The sequence below is a fragment of the Falco naumanni genome, chromosome 5 (assembly GCF_017639655.2).
Source record: "Falco naumanni isolate bFalNau1 chromosome 5, bFalNau1.pat, whole genome shotgun sequence".
Lineage (NCBI taxonomy): Eukaryota > Metazoa > Chordata > Aves > Falconiformes > Falconidae > Falco > Falco naumanni.
The window spans coordinates 68,042,310-68,058,416 of NC_054058.1; the positions used below are offsets into that span (position 1 = coordinate 68,042,310).

The 16,107-nt window shown below is 44.3% G+C and overlaps 1 protein-coding gene across 3 annotated transcripts in view; it reads right to left on the reverse strand.

The window, feature by feature from the left end:
• Window positions 1–15,772, reverse strand: part of SEMA3D (semaphorin 3D) — a 147,995-nt gene extending 132,223 nt beyond the window's left edge. The window contains exons 1-2 of one of the 3 annotated variants that reach the window (XM_040595918.1): window positions 15,718–15,772; window positions 15,158–15,279 (exon numbers count right to left, since the gene is read on the reverse strand). The gene's annotated coding sequence lies outside the window, so the exon portion shown is untranslated. Of the gene's footprint in view, window positions 1–15,157; window positions 15,525–15,717 lie in introns of those variants that run through there. The other 2 variants (XM_040595919.1, XM_040595916.1) reach the window with 2 other exon arrangements.
• Between the last annotated feature and the right edge of the window lie 335 nt (window positions 15,773–16,107).

Consider the following 16,107-nt stretch of genomic DNA (forward strand, 5'->3'; position numbering starts at 1 on the left):
CGTACAGAGTCATTCTCTGTGTCTGAAGCACTGGGCACTTGGAAGCATCTTTCACTACTCACATCAGGCATGTGGCTCAGATACAGAGGACGTAAACCAGAGGAAAGAGGTGGCCACTTACAGAGAACAACTCAAAGCCCCTGCATTAGGGTGTAAAGCAGATGATGTGAATTCACAGATTTGTAGTCACACATGGGAAGGGTTAAGACTTTGGGGTGTCGAGTGAGGCCAGCAAGAAGCTGGTCTCAGTGCAATTCATACAATCTCTGTCTTTATTCCCTTACACATAACAGTGCAGGCTGTGCATATATATTTGTGTTTCTGCAGCAGGAGAGTCCTTACAGTGCTCAGGAACAGAGCGCCTAGTTCAAGTTCAAGCCCCAGCTCTCTGGGGAACCAGCAATAAGTGCATCTCCCACCTATCTCACCAAGTCTCACTCAGGTTTAAAATGGGTATTTTAGCCCTGTGGCCCAAAAGACCTCTCCAGCTCACGAATTCTTATTTCATGTCCTGATCCGAGTCAGAATTGCTCCACACCCAGATAAAAGCTCCACCACGTTTAGATCCTCTGTGCGAACTCTAAATCCCTCACTAAGTTCTTAGGACAGATCAGCTTTGATTTCCCAAAGCAACAGGTGTTAGGTCTGAAAGGTCAAGAAAAAGCAATAAACATAAACTCCCACAAGTATATTTTGCTCTTCTGAATCCACCAGATTTTGGACATTCCCAAGCATAAGTCTAGCCCAGTATGGTATGTAGCCACCGGCTCTGTAACCAGGTCCCTGTCCCTGAAGTGACTAATTGCTTACTCATCTCTGCCTCGTCATCAATAGGTGAGCCAGAAGATGGGGCTGAGTGGCAAAGGGACTCTCCCCTTCCCTGCGGAGCTGGTGCCGTAGGTCAGTGACAAGCATGTGGAGGGAAACCGGAGTCTGGCTGCGTGAAGATGAACTCTGGCGAGGCTGGCGGTGGGAACTACCAAAACAAGAGGGACCAAGCCTGAAAGCAGGCTTTTTCTTTGAAGGGTGCAAACCAGAAAAAAAAGAGTAAACTAGTTGCAAAAAGATGTTGCTGTCCCACTGGGTAGAGAATGAAATAGTACAAGGGAGGACTATATCACTGAGTCACGCCTGTATCAGGATAAACTAATTAAGCTCATCTTTCTTTGAAATGCAAACTTGTGCAATTGCACGGGTCAGCAGGGACCTCAGATGACAGGTCATCTCAGTCCTCCTTGTCAGTCTGTAGTTCTCAAACTCTCCTCAGATCCCCATTATCCTACAGCAGCTTTGCAGATGGACCTCTAGCAGCTCTAATAGAAGCTTTCAGAATTTTTCTAGTTGTCCATCGAATAACTTTCATTTCCATGCCTTTTTTTTTTTTTTCTTTAAACTCACAGGGCCCATAATCATATTTTCTCTGAGGATCAGTCATTTTCAAGGGTGTAGCTACCACCTAGAGGTAACACAGCATTTGTGACTAGCATAGGGCAGTCTTATTAAAGAGCATTAGGAGTAGATTCCCAAAAATGTTCAGCTCCCATTTAGTTATGAAGGGCTAGATTTCCAACCATAGTGTTGGGTAACTGGGAGCATGTGGGCCTTACTGGAGACAACATCCATCCGTAGTACGTGCACCACAGCACTTTGGGGGTGCTGGCAGTCTGCACAAGGACTGCTTCACAGAAACAGGAGTGGGAGGTCTATCATGTAGTTAGCTTTTAATAAAAGACTTCCTGAGTGTGAGATATTACAGGAGGAAACGCAAGTCCTTTGAGGTGGTTTCTGTAAATCTTTTAAAAGGACGTTTCAGCAAATACACTCATTCAAGAGATTTTTCCCCCCCTTAAAATCAAGCTGAGTCGATTTTATTTGATCCTTTCATTCTTAAGATAACATTCATCTTGCCTAATTTCAGCCATCTAAAATTCAGGCGTTGTCTTGGCTCCCTCCAGAGAGGGTGGGGACAGGCACTGCCGGGGGTGAATTCAGCCCCTGTCTGGGATACTGCCGCGGAATAGGGCACACTGTCCTTGGGAGCACCTCCATCTCTGTCCTGAAAGCAGGGGAAGATTAGGTGGCCACCTTACACTACAGACAAGTGAAATAAATCCTGTCTTAATTAGTTTTTCTACTCGGTATACTTGTGTGGCTCCCGATGTAACGTCTGAACACCCACACTTTACAAATACTCGAGCTCTGTGATGACAAAGGGCAGTTTTTACCCACTTACAGACACATATAGCTGAGGCAGGTATAGGCCAAGACCCAGACCTACAGAGGTATTTAGCAAGTTAATTGTCTAAATTAGGTGGTTTTCAGTCTCAGCTGACTAACACTCACTGGTGTAGACAAAGACATGGCAGTTGGGTGCCTTTAGGAATTTGCAGGGATCTAAGCAGAAATGACTTGCCTGAGGACATATGTCATGGAATTAACCCCAGGTCTCCTGAGCTGCTGTCCTAACCTTTGGAATGTCCTTAACATTAAGCAAATCCTCTGCTGTTTTTGGAATTAAACTTCTGAAGTATTTACAGTCATGTCATCGTCTTTGTCAAACTCAAACAAGCTATGCACACTCAAATGCTTTAATTTTTCCTCATAAATCAAATCTGACTCAAAGCCTCCCTTCCCGTTTTTACTGCTCTTATCTAAGCTCTCCTTAGATATTAACTTACCAGTAACAGAACAATGAGGCCAACATTCCAGACTGGATTTTTAGGTGTTACTGTGATACACATGAACACCAGCATAAAATTGGATCTTTACTAAAATCAGTGAAAATATTATATTCACTTCAAGAAGCACAGTTCTACCCTGGTGTGCAGCATCCAAGCCCTCTGTGTCACAGTACACGGTGTCCACTGCACTGATCCCACCTGTTGCACTTACAGAAACAATTGTCCAGGACCTTAAAATTGAAATAGCTGGGGCTTGTCGATGTGACAGTCCAGACACAGTAAGATGTGAATTAACAGCATACCGACTGCTCTGCAATCACATCACACAGAAGTGCATATTGGGAGACTTTTTAATTAGAAAGCAGCTTGCTTCACTTCAAAAGCAGCCTTAGGACATATACCCTGTGACTGGGACTGGTCATGCAGAGAGTTAGCATGAAGAAGATACCGTGCCCTGTTATTCTAGTTTAACAGCACACTGACTTCCACATGTAGACAAACCTTATCAGACCAGAGCAGGCTTCAGTACTGGGTGATACGTGTTTCCTAGAATAATCTTGGGGAGAACTGCTGAACGCTAGGCATGTCCTCATGAACCCCCCTGGGACTTGCACCTGGGTCACAATAAGGGTCAATTTATAAAATAGGCTCTATTCATTTCATCTTGTGATGATATTTTTGGGGGAAATTAACTCAGTAAGGTGAAACAGAAAAAAAGAAGTTTCTGTAGGGAGAGAGAGGTGACAACTTCACACTATTCAAACAAATGACAAGATAAAATTCTCCTTCTGGTACTACACAAGTGCGATTCTCCCCATCTAGGACAGCAGCCTTGATCTAATCAAAAAAATACTATATCAACTTTGAATTATCTCCAAAGCTTATCAATGTTTTGTTGTCAGAAACTATAAGCACAAAGTATAGAGAGCTTGTGGGAAACGAAATACCATTCATCCTTCAAGGAAGATGTTTAAATATTGTAAAAAGTTTTCCAGACTTCAGATTATTAGAGGGATATTTGATTGACTCTTGTGTTTAACAGACCACAGAAACCTTACACGGTTGCCCTTATAGTGAATCCAGTAGCTTGTTTATGTTCTAGTGTTTATTGTCCAAATAGGATTCAGTTTCTGTGGAGGTTAGGAAAACAAGATTCTGCAACATACTTTCCATTGAATTCCTTGCCCATCTTCTGAAATTGAAAGAGGTAAACCTCCTGCACCAAAATGAGAAACTTTTGCCTGAACATCCAGCTTCAGATCAAGGAAACATTTTTTTTTCTGTGTCAGGGTTTCCAACCTACATCTTGTGAACCGCAAGAGGAAAACGTTACTTCAAAGTTTTGCACAAACCACAGAAACACACGCAACACCTTATCTCTGTGGGGAATGAAGAATAAGTACATAGGCAGCAAACACTGCCAAAAACTCAAATGCTTATTCTGGGACTTTCTCCCAGCTTAACAGAAAAGCAGGAGGTGGAAATGACAGCTACACAAGAAAAGACACTCATGGGACTGAGCTCACATCTTCAACTCGAGCATGTCTAAAAAGAGCTCTGAGCAATTGCTGTTGCCTCCACAGTACGGCTGGGTTTCCCTTCGGGAGTGGTGGCACACACAGGCTACACTGAGGAAGCTTTCTGTAACATATATATTTGTAGCTCACCTCATATCCCATAAGGGGGATCTAATAAAACTAGTTGGAAAAAAGCTACTGATCTTCTAGGAGAAAACGCTGGAGACACGGACAGAGGATCCTGGATCCATCCGAACATAATGCCCATACAGTCACAGCAGCTCTACAGAGCAAACTGTTTCCATAGCATCGGTTATTAATTCCTCCATCCTCCACCAGCACCTTTTCAACTTTAACTGCTTGTGCTCACACCTCTTCTCCCATGTGGCTCAAAGAAGAATGAAGAAAGACAGAACAATTTACAAAGGGTCATGCTTTCGAAGCATCAAAATAGTATGTTGTTGAGAAAAGAATGCAAACAAATAGTACTGTCCCTACTGCAAGTCCTTGTGAGAATCACAACAGACCGTTGTAGTCTCTGCTGATGCCTCCACCAAAGATAACGCTACTTATATTCAAAGCTACTGTGCCCCAACTTTTCTGGCCTTACATACAATTTCACTTATAAAGATGAGTGTAGCACTTTAAAGATAGCCTAATAGTTTATCTCAGAGGTGTCAGATCCCACTTTCCGTTGTGTCATGTGAATTCCTGGACGGAAAACAAAACACAATGAATCCAAACACATTCCAAAATGCTCTTCTCACATCACTTTAGTGGCATTTACCTTGTTTGCAGCAAAAGGAAGGAAGGAAAAGACAGAAAGGATGGAAAGTACTTTTTTTTTTTTTTTTTAATGCCATGCATTAGAGCAGATATTATCCTTAAAACAGGGTGATGTGATAACCAAGGATAAAAATAGAAGTAAAGCCTGTCTTTACTAAGAGAATTACTATCCATATTTCAGCACTGACCAACTGCAGAACAGCTGTGCCTGTGGTGTCGGTGGCATAAATGCTATCATAAACAAAGGCATTTTTACCATTGTCATGGAAACCTGACACAAGACCTGAAATCTGTCTGAATTATCTCCCTTTAACAGCTTAACACTCCACAGGCAAGATTGCTACTGAGTAGGGTATCCCTAGGGAGTGAGTTTTTTTCATCAGGTGGGACTGTTTCTGGGAACTGACAGGATACAGGATAACAGTGCCTGAAGTCTTTACAAAAGTACAAGAGAGAGTTAAACTGTAGGAAGGAGATGAAATTTCAGAGGAGAGAAGAGCTGGGAAGCCTGTGCCTCAAAACCACCTGGAGAACTGCTGCAGCAAAGAGGTGAGAACAGGCAATTCCAGCTAGGAGAGACCTAGCCCTTGTGCCATAGGACATGCTGGCAGCCAGCACAGGCCCAGCACAATGGAAAAAACAGGGATAAACCATGCAGAATCTCACCTTGGATGTTAAACCGAATATGACAATTTCATTCTGCTTTGAGGTTTTTTTCTCTTGCTTTGAAACCAGATGTTTGGGATTAAGAGAGGCAAACTCCCTGCACTGTGTGCTGCACGTACCTCTTGCTCTGCTGTCAGGCTGTGAAAAGGTACAGAAATTGGCACTGGAGCTTTCAGCACTGTTTTAGTCTAGTCTAGTCTAGTCTAGTCTATTTTATTCATCCTTATGCATCAATGTACAACAGCAAAAAATTGAGAAGAAAAAAACCCCAACTGTTCCATCACTATAAAAGATAAAGCACAATAATTCATCTGTCACCAAGTAGCCAGGATTTGATTTTAAGCACGGTCGAAGAAATCAAAGTCTGTGCTGTGAATCTCATAATAGTGCCTGTGTTGCCATTTAGGAAAGCAATGAGCTGTACCAAAGTAACAGAAAGCAAAGGACGCAGGACCTTCAGGCTCGTGCGGACAGCATAATAATTTATCTGCATTTAAAAGTGTAAATCTCTTTAGAAAAATAAAACAGAACAGTGACCAAAAAAACCACCCAAGATATATGAGTTTTCAGAGGGATACTGTACGAATATCAGTCTACCAATTCCCCTCTCATATATTTTATTTTACTCAATCTTCAGCCTAAGCTAGTCTATCTATAATGATTTTATCTAAAGGTGAAAATCTTCCCACGTGAAACCCCCTCAATTTCACTGAAAGGTGCATGGCTTGTCAGGGTCTTATTTTGTGAAAGATATTTATTTTCCATAGATTCATTTGTTACTTTTTTCAAGCTGAGGCAACTTTATGAGATAATATATGTCTGCTTTTTGTAGATGTCACTAGAGGACTATAAACACCGAGTTGTAACTCCAGAACAAATCTGTACACCGCAAACAGTATTACCCAGGACACTCATCTTAAATAGATAGACAGCACAGAGCAGCAGAGGTAAATGTCCCTTTTCTTCTAGAAAGGGGACCTAAAAGTCCCTTAAGCCTGAGCAATGTTAGTAACTCTCTTAGAAGCATCAGTTCTCTCATATTTTCCTCAATTGAATGGGACCGACATTCGAAAAATTGCATACGGCCAGCTTCTCCTTAAAGCCTTTAAAACTCTGAGTTCAGTGTACAAAATAATAAATTGAGTCTTAAAACAAACACCTTGGATTTCATCAGGTCTGAGGAAACCTCAGTCCTGACAGCATTATACATTGTAGAAGACATCAGATCAACAGGCCACAATGATTCAGGCAGTAGTTACATAAAGCATCCCTGTCGACTAAAATTGTTTAAGCCAAAAAGATTAATAACAGAGACTTATGACCCTAACTGCCTCCTCAACCAACCAGGTTCAGCATTAGAGACCAGTGTAAAACCTGTCTTCTGCTGCTACCTGGCTTTGCATGTAGCCAAACCCACCTAACCACACGCCCCCCACGGCACCTGGGCCATTGGGTGCACACACAGCAAAGTCACAACTATCCCAAACTGCTGAGTGCCTGTGGGGTTCCAAACCAGGCATTGCTCTGCCCACCTCTGCCCACAGCCAGAGTGAGCTCCGAGCATGCCCATTTCTCCCACAGACCCAAACCAGCAGATCCACCTCTCCCAAAACCTTTCATCCAGGAGCCCCAAGGTTGGCGCACTCCTTCAGGAACAGGTAGGACTGGACTCCTGACGATCAGTTCAATAGCATAGTTCCATATCAAATAAGAAATATTAACACCAATACCAAAACCCCCAGCCAGAGCAATCTTGTCCCTGAGGGTGATGCCCTGACCACACCAAGACGCAGCCCCTTTCTGCGGGGCCTGGGGCAGCAGAGCCCTGGCAGCAGAGTGGAACGATGCTGGCTGAGGAAGCCATGCTCCTGAGCACCAGCCACGCCACCGCCCAGGCACGCCCTGGAAAAGCTGCCCTTCCATGTCACCTCCAGCAAAAGCAGGCACCTGAACCCCTGAAATATAGGCTAGAGATTTTTTTTTTTTCTAATTTATTATAATTTTTGTTTTATTTTAAATTTTGACACAAGGAAAAGACTGACCCTGCAGAGATGCCTGTCTGCTGGGAGGGCTCATGGCTTGAGGGTCCCAAATTAATTTAGGTGCTTAAATCTGCAGCTCAGAGCCTCAGCTGTAGAGTACTCCTCCTAACTTTCTGTCAGCTGGTTTACACAGCCTTTTGTCATGACCTGGGGCTTTTGGCCATCCCACCACAACTACCCTGTCAGTCCAGAAGAAGTGATAGCACTTGCTCAGTACTTCAGCCTCTAACTTCTCTCTACAACTCTTCTCCCCAAATGCTTTCAGTGCATACTGCTAGCTTAAATCTCTGCTTTCCTTTTTCTAGAGACACTCATTTCTTCTGAAGATGTAGGGCTATCCTTAGCTGTTACAAATCACTTCACTAATTTCAGTTACGTGTCTCTAATTTACCCAAACCAACCACACACCTTGTTATACTGTGATATTTTTTGGATCAACTGGTGTGTGCTACCGTCATTGCCACGGGGGCTGTCCACTTGCTCAGTGCAGCAGTGTCACCTACAAGCTGAAGCACAAGTTTGCCTCTCAGCCCGAGTCCATCACGTTAACGGGGCATGTACAGTGGGTTGTCCTAAAGTAAAACCCACCCATCTGTGGATGGTATTGCTGTTGTTAAAATGATCAGTATAAAACCCCTCACCCAGGACTACTTTTGGAAGATCTCAGTCAGGAAGTGTGCTTTATTAACTTAAAACTCTGAAGCAAAGACAAGCAGATTTAAAGATCTGTAGACAAAAAAACTAATTACAAAAAAAAAAAAAAAAAAAAAAAAAAAAAACAAACAAAAAAAAAACCAAAAAAAAAAAAACGGGGTGTGTGTGTTACATTTTGGCTTTAAGAAAAGGATAGTGGTAATAAGGATATCTGCTTTTATTAACTCACTCTTTATGCTTGGATTTCTGGTCCTTTCAAATGACCTGTTTCTACAAATTAATGACTTACAATATTTTGCTCTTAAATAGCAAACTGGATGACACCATCTGTCTCAATATTAATGTGCTGAGACACACGAAGATCGGGCAAAGCTAGGTATGCCTGCTTCCTAAATGAATAAAACCTGAATTATGTCTTCTCTTTCTTGGTAAGTTTGTGTTTCTGCATACTATTTCTAGCAGATTTTTTTTCTTTCTTTTGGAGATGGGAGTTCTGCTCCAGTTGAAACACAAAGGCTTAGTCTCTGACTCAAAGTATTACATGGCTGAACGGATCCAAGAATTCCAGATTTGTTCATGTGGAGACTTTGTGCCTCTAGAAAATCCTCTAACTTCCTTATAAAATACCTCCCCAGAATAAAGTGGATTCTTTGAAGATGCATTTTTCAGAAAGTAATCTGTTAAACTAAGGAGGTCACAGGAACCAAAAGTCAGGTTAATTCAATGTAATTAATTTATAGAGGCATTAGGCCAAATTTGCTATTTATCTTTCACAATAGGGGATCCCATAATGCCACTACAAATTCAACTTTGCCCTGATGCTTATGTCATTCAACAACAGAAAAAACAGGCTGAGACCTCTGTTTATTCTAAGAAATAAAGCTGGGTTTGTTACTTGTCTTCCTGAGGAAGCCACGTCTCTCAGTCATCTGTGCTTGCTGACTCTTGCCTGATGCTATGGTTGAAAGTGGATTTTAGCTTTTTGTTTAATTGGATACATCACAAATGTCAACACAAGAGGACCTTCATTTCTGACTGGGACCTCCCGATGCTACTGCAGTATATTTGGTAAATTAATAAGAACTTATCTGAATGAGAAAAGGTCCACTGCCTGTAACTATAGAAACAGAAGCAATAAATCATGACTATCCATATCTTATGCATTCTTCCTACTAGAAACAAAGATTTTAAGAAATATGGAAGACAGTCACAAATAGATTTGCACCTGTGTCTCCTCTGATTTCTATTAAGCAGCAGCGGACCTTTGGAGATGTAGTATTGATCACCCTGTTAATAGGACATACTGTAGTAGCTCTGAAGATTTATTTATGTGCTTAATAAAGGTTTTCAGGCACTTGCTTAAAAAAGAGAATAAATTGTGAAACTATGTAAATGATAGGTACTTTACATGCCAATAGAACATATCTTTCAGAGGTCAGAGAATGGACATAGAAATGTTACATCTTGCAAAGGTACAGATTGTGAAGAAAGTCAGAAAAGTAGCACAGAGAACCTTACAGTCAAGGCTGGTTCTTTTTGTGATTCTTGGAGAAAAGTTTCTTGGAGAAAAGAGACTTGCAACAGTCTATCACTCCTTGTCATCGCCCTTCATTTTATTTCCCTCTCTCAAAGTGTAGCTGTTTAGCTCTTTTGATACTAAGGTTTTTCTGAACAGTTTTCCTTTATTACACTGTTCTAAAGCCTTTTAGTATAAGTCTTCATAAAACCTCACATATGTGCATTATAAAATTACAGGGAATAAGTTCCATATGAAAAATACATCATATTTCTTCTTACTATTTTTTAGCAGAGATTGTGACATTAAGCATGAGAGCAACAGACATTGTTTCAATTCTTCATTGTGGAAGTGGGGGGTGGGGGTGGGGAAATCAACTTTTTTCTTTTGGTTGAGAAAGAATTTTTTACATACTCCCTCTTTGCAGGCTCTCCCTTGCAAAACCAAAAAAGGATTTTAGGCGGACAAAAAATAACCACAATTATATGGAGTGTGTCATTGATAAATTCCAGGGGAATATAACAAGCTAGGTAGGCACATACCATTAGACCTAGCTGTTCAAAATGTTAAAATTCTAGCCAAGATTGAACTGGAATATTTGGCCACATCAGCCCTCAGGACTGCACTTAACTTTTAACAGACTTGATCTCACTCTACATTTAGACTTTAGGAAAGTACTTCTTTCACGAGAGCATTTCACACAGCAGTCTACCTTTAAACATGGGCTTAAATCCCTTGAAGTCACTAAGTACAGGCAGCCTGAGAACAGGCGCAACTCTTTCATTTCACAACAGCCTTAAGTTTTGTATAATTTTCAGTTAATCCTAGGTTTTCTCTTTCCAGTGCATTTAGTCCTGAGCTATGCTGACACAAGATGAGCTCATACTCAGGGCTGCAGCATCTTCAGGATTTTTAGAAGGTGACATTCCAGGAAAACCGGTAACTTCTCTCCTCCCCATCCCCTTGGAAAAAAATAAACAGGAAAGTAACAACAACCCAGCATGTTGCTGGAGTATGCTCAGATGTTACAGAAATTTTAGCCTCTCCTCTTCTGCATGGCATCAGCTTCCTGCAAGTCTCCTGATTCACTGACCAAGTAGATTGGGAAAAGTTTAATTATGGCTATTTATTTTACTTTTATACTGACCACATTAACAGCAAAAGCTGACATGACTCTTCTTTCTGTTTATCATAACCCAGAAAGAAAAATATGCAAAGACATATAGAAAGGATGCATGCTACTGAAAGCTGAGTACTACATACGGTGTGAAATTCATGCAGTGCAGAAGGTCCTCACTAGTTACAGGTCTCCATGTGCATATAAGTTCTAGAGCATTAATTTTTCTTTAGCCATATATATCTTGAACCCATTAGGATTCATCCTGCAAATTAAGGTTGCAAATAGATGTCTCTAACGTACTGTGCTTAGTCCAGCCAGTGAAGTTATTAGGTAAACTGTTAGGTACCAGCAGAGCTCTGAACCTTAATCACATTTTCCAGTTATGTTGTGGGGAAGTGTGATGATTTAGTTAAGGCCGGTATAATATTCTAGGCTTAAATACCACACCCATCACTCTGATAGTCAAATTGAGTCAATGATTCAACCCAGATGGGAATCCAGGTTCTTCTTGGCTTACTGTTATCTGTTCTGCCCATTAGTCTATAGGGCTTCCATAAATTATTTTGCAGTTCCTGTTAAAAGAAAATAAATCCACATGATGCTGAATACTGCCTCCCAGCTGTAATGCAAACTGGAATTTTGGACCACAGCACTGCTCCCTGACTCATCCTGGATCCCCTCCATGTGACGCTGGATCCATCTAAGCTGGGGAGAGTGGAATAAAAGGGCTGCTCTTTTTTTTAATCCCCTCCCTCCCTTTTTTTTTATCACCCACTGTCAAATAACATGTGGTTGTTCATGCAGCATGTCTCTAGGATGTGAAAAATAACAATACCAGAGTGGGGCCTTTCTGAATACACAAGGGTAGGAAGGAGAAGATAAAAGGAGTAAAGATTTATACAGGGATAATTTAAGCACTGACTCATTGCCACTGCTAAGTTTATAAAATACATAAAACCCAGACAGAAACATTGGGGCAGGGGGGGGGGGGGGGGGGGGGGGGGGGGTCGGGGGGAGATTGTGTTAAGAAGTACAACAGAGGTGCAGCATTATAAAAAAGATAAAAATAGCACACCCATGGAGCAACAATTTGCTTCACACATCATTTAAACATAGCCACTATGCTTCAGATCTCATGGGCATGGCTTTACTACGAGAACCTCTGTCGCTTGTTTGCAGTTGGAGAAAATCCAGAAAGCAAGGAAAACAAACACATCACACGTTCACTGCGCCTATTTGATTTAGCGACACTTAGCATGCACCTTTGGCATTTGCCATGGGTTAAAAAGACAATGGGCCAAATATAGCTCCGGCTATCCCGCAGGCTGCCTTGCCAGGAAAGCGTGGTGGGAAAGCCTGCTTAACCAGCACTGAAGGATTCCCTCATCTAGGAAACCTCAAAAAGTGTAGAGGTGGCTCAGTGGCCAATTCCAGCACCAGGGGTTTTAGCCAAAGAAATGCGGGCATGTGCTGGGAATTCAGCTGATTCCCAGCTGATGAATCAGCCTCCCCGGAGCCACAGGTAACTGGTACGTCTACATTGCAGTGGTGCATAGCGAAGAGACACCTGAGATTACAGCTTCTGCATTTTTAACTGCAAAAGGAGTGAGAGAAAAAGCAGAACAGGGATTCAAAAAGACTCCAGGAATGCCTCATTATTTTGACCACCCTAAGCTGACAGCATGCTCACAGAAAGGCTCTGAATGATTAGGACCTTCTGCAAATTAACACTGTAAAGATCCTGATTGTGTGGGACATTTGCACATACACTTGTTCCATGATATACATGGAAAGAGTTGCTGAGTATATCACTTCTGCCAGGACCAAAGTAGGGACAGGTTTTGTTGGAAGTGTTTCATTCTTTGGCTTCACTTTTTAATACCTTGATTTACTTAATTATCATTATTTAATCTCTGAGCAATAGTAATGCAGTATACTCAAACACTTTAAAAGGCTCTTTCCCAATGAACAACACCTATTTCCATTTAATAATCTAGCTTAATTAAAAGTTGGGTTTTTTCTTCCTACGGCTTTGTTTCATTTAATTCCATTGCAAAATCCCAGTAGAATTTCAAGGGTGCAGTATAATTTGCATAACGAACACAGTGGTATCTACAGTGAAAACATTACCTCTCAGAATAACAAAAAAACCCAAAGAAAAGCAAAACAAACAGTAACAACAACAAAAAAAAGTAGAGTGAGATCAGAGCTATTACAGTGTTTTGGAAGGCTGGCTGATGGCATAACCTGCAGCTGGAGAGAAGCAGGTGGAGGCTGGTACTTGGGAGTGGGGTCCAAAAGAGGTCTCACTCCTCAGGGGGGGATCTGACAGCAGCTACCCACCAAGCCAAAGCTAAGGGCAGAAATACAAATGGAAATTAGATCTTTCTGAGCTTTAGTCACCTTACTCAGCACTACTGGAAGGCAATTGTCTCTTCCTGGTATTATTGTCCTGAAAGCATCTTATACCAGCTCTTGTAACTGCAACCATTCCTGTGTTCTGAGGCTCGGCAGAGGTTACGGGTGAAGCTGCTATTTCCATTTCTGGTTAAAGTGCTCCATGGGCAGAGCCCACATACTGGCTGTGGGAGACTTTGGCTCAAAATGCTTCTGCCTGGTTTGGAGCACATCTCACTGTGCTTCAGCACTGCACCTAACGGGGAGTCTGCTCTGTTGCCAGTACCCTGAGAAACCCTGTTGGATTGATCCAGTGGTAAGAAGAGGGAAAGCAAATTTAGTTCCTGGATCTCAGGCTAGTCTGGATGTCCAAGCCAAAATAAAGTTCAAACAAAAGTGAAGCCAGGCTTCTCAGCCTGATCAAGGCTAAAATGCTTCTATTTATGAAGCATCCCAGAGCAAGACTTGCCTTGGAAACTAAGAAAAAGGAGTGTGACACCTGTAGAATTTGGGCACCTCTGTTTGACAGTAGGTTTACAATTATGGATTAAAATACCCCAATTCCTCTTTAGAAAGCTATCTAGACACCCAGCTTCTACAGATTTCATAAAGACCTCAGCCCTTACATACCTTGCAGGAGATGATAAGCAGTGCTTTTCAGGATCAGGCCCTTAATAAGCTAAACGAACTGATTAAAAGGCAAAAGTGAAAACCACATCAACTATACTAATGAGGGTTGGATAAACAGTACTAAAAATTGTGCCATATAGCATTGAAGAGAGACTTGTTCCTTAGGTTTGCAGCTAAGTAGTGAAAAAGAAGTGACACGCTAGAATTCTTGCAGAAGTTCTTGCTGCATCTTCCTGGCCTCTGTCACATTTGGCTGCTGCTTTCCCAGCAAAGTGCCCCCACTTACGGCCAGGCTGCCCCACTGATCTCTATTGTTCTTGGACAAGGTTTCCCACTCAATATCAAAGCGAAGCTTGTCCTGAGGGATCGTAGGTGGCTGCGGAGCCCCGTCAGCGCAGTCACCGGTTACCTAACGCACTCAGGAATGCTTCCCTTCCAGAAGCAACTTTCAGTTTGCCTGTTCCCTGCCAGGCGAGGAGCTTCGCCACCCTCTGTGTCACAGCACAAGGCAAAGCAGAGGCTGTCAGTGCGACCGGTCGAGTAAGCCCATTGCAGCGAGCACCCCAAGCCAGCCGGCTGCTCCGCAGGTCCCGGTGACACGGGCACGCTCAGCAGAGCCGTGCCCGGGGCCGTGCTGGGGGGCTGTGGCAGGGAAGGGATTTGCCTACCGCTCCGGGTGCAGTCCCGCTGATGAGCAGGGCTGGTGGTGCCCACGCCGCCCTTGCCATGGCCCTGAGCCACCCTCTCCAAGCAGAAGCCGGGGCTGAGAGAACGACCCCCCCCTCCCCTCCGCTCCCACCTCCGCAGCCTTTAACCCTCCTCTTCCCAAAACTGCCCTCCGACCCCCCTCCGACCCCCCGACCCCCCCTCCGCCGCGCTCCCGGGGTACAGCCCAGGGCTATTCCCTCGGCACCGCGGTTTGCCACCTCCCCGGTGTCAGCGAGGCAGGTGGCCCGGGGACCTCTGCCAGGTGCCACCCACCCCGCGGTAGCCCCGGCGGCCGGCGGGACGGGGGGGAGCGGAGGCTCCGGGATAAGCAGAAGGGACCGCATGCACTTTTCCATCCACATCCCCCAACCCCCCGCTCCTTCCATCCCTTCTCCGCGGAAAAAAAAGCGCTCCAGCGCCCGGCGGGAGCTGGCTGGTACCTGCCGGGGGCCGGAGAGGCGGCGGGGTGCGGGCTGGGGTCACTGCGGGGCCGGGGGCTGGGTTCTTGGAGGCGTTGCGAGCGAAGCCGGCTCCTCCCCAGCGGCGGAGGGTCTCGGTCCTTCTGTGCGGAGTGTCAGACTTTCCCCTGGTTTCCCTTCCTCCATCCCCGCCACCCCTTTCCACTCCCTCGCACGCAGATGCACACCCCCTCCAGCAAATGGGCTGCTTCGCGGTGCGTGTGCGTGTGCGGCAGCCAGCTCCGGCACACCCCCCCTGCGCGCCCCCGGGGCGCTCACGGCCCCGCCGAGCACCAGCTGCCCGAAAAGCAGCGCAGGGCACGCACAGACAGGCGGTGGCAGCCAGGTGCCCTCCGTGCTGCCACCAGGCACCGAAGGACCCCCCGGGCTTGTGGGTTTCCCACTGGAGCGCAGCCCTTCCCCGCGCCGCCGCGCCACACGCCCAGGAGCTCGCACCGGGGCATCCCCACCTAATATTGCCATCACCCCACGCAGGTGCCGGCCCAGATCATAAGATCTAAAGCAGCCTCAGGTCCACTCACATTTTTCCAGCGACACATTCCCACTGGAGTGGAACTGCAAGTCACTGGCTGGTAGACTGGGAGTGAAAAAAAAACAACACACACACCCCCCTCAAAAAAAAAAAACAAACCACCAAACACCAAGCCAGCTCCCCACGCGTACTGATAAGGACAAAACAGCTGGGCAGTGACTGAGAGCCAGGGCTTGGTGCGCATTCAAGGGTAGCCCACGTGCAAAATTGTAGCTACCAGGGATATATCTGCCTTTGCATTTATTTGTTTTGCCTGTGGAATGTGCTACCTCGGTGGTTCTCCAGCTTTCGCATGCTGCAGACCACTTCCTAAGAGAGAATTTCTTTCCTGGACCAACCCACTCCCACACCAAACCCTTCTCTCCAACATATTTCCTTC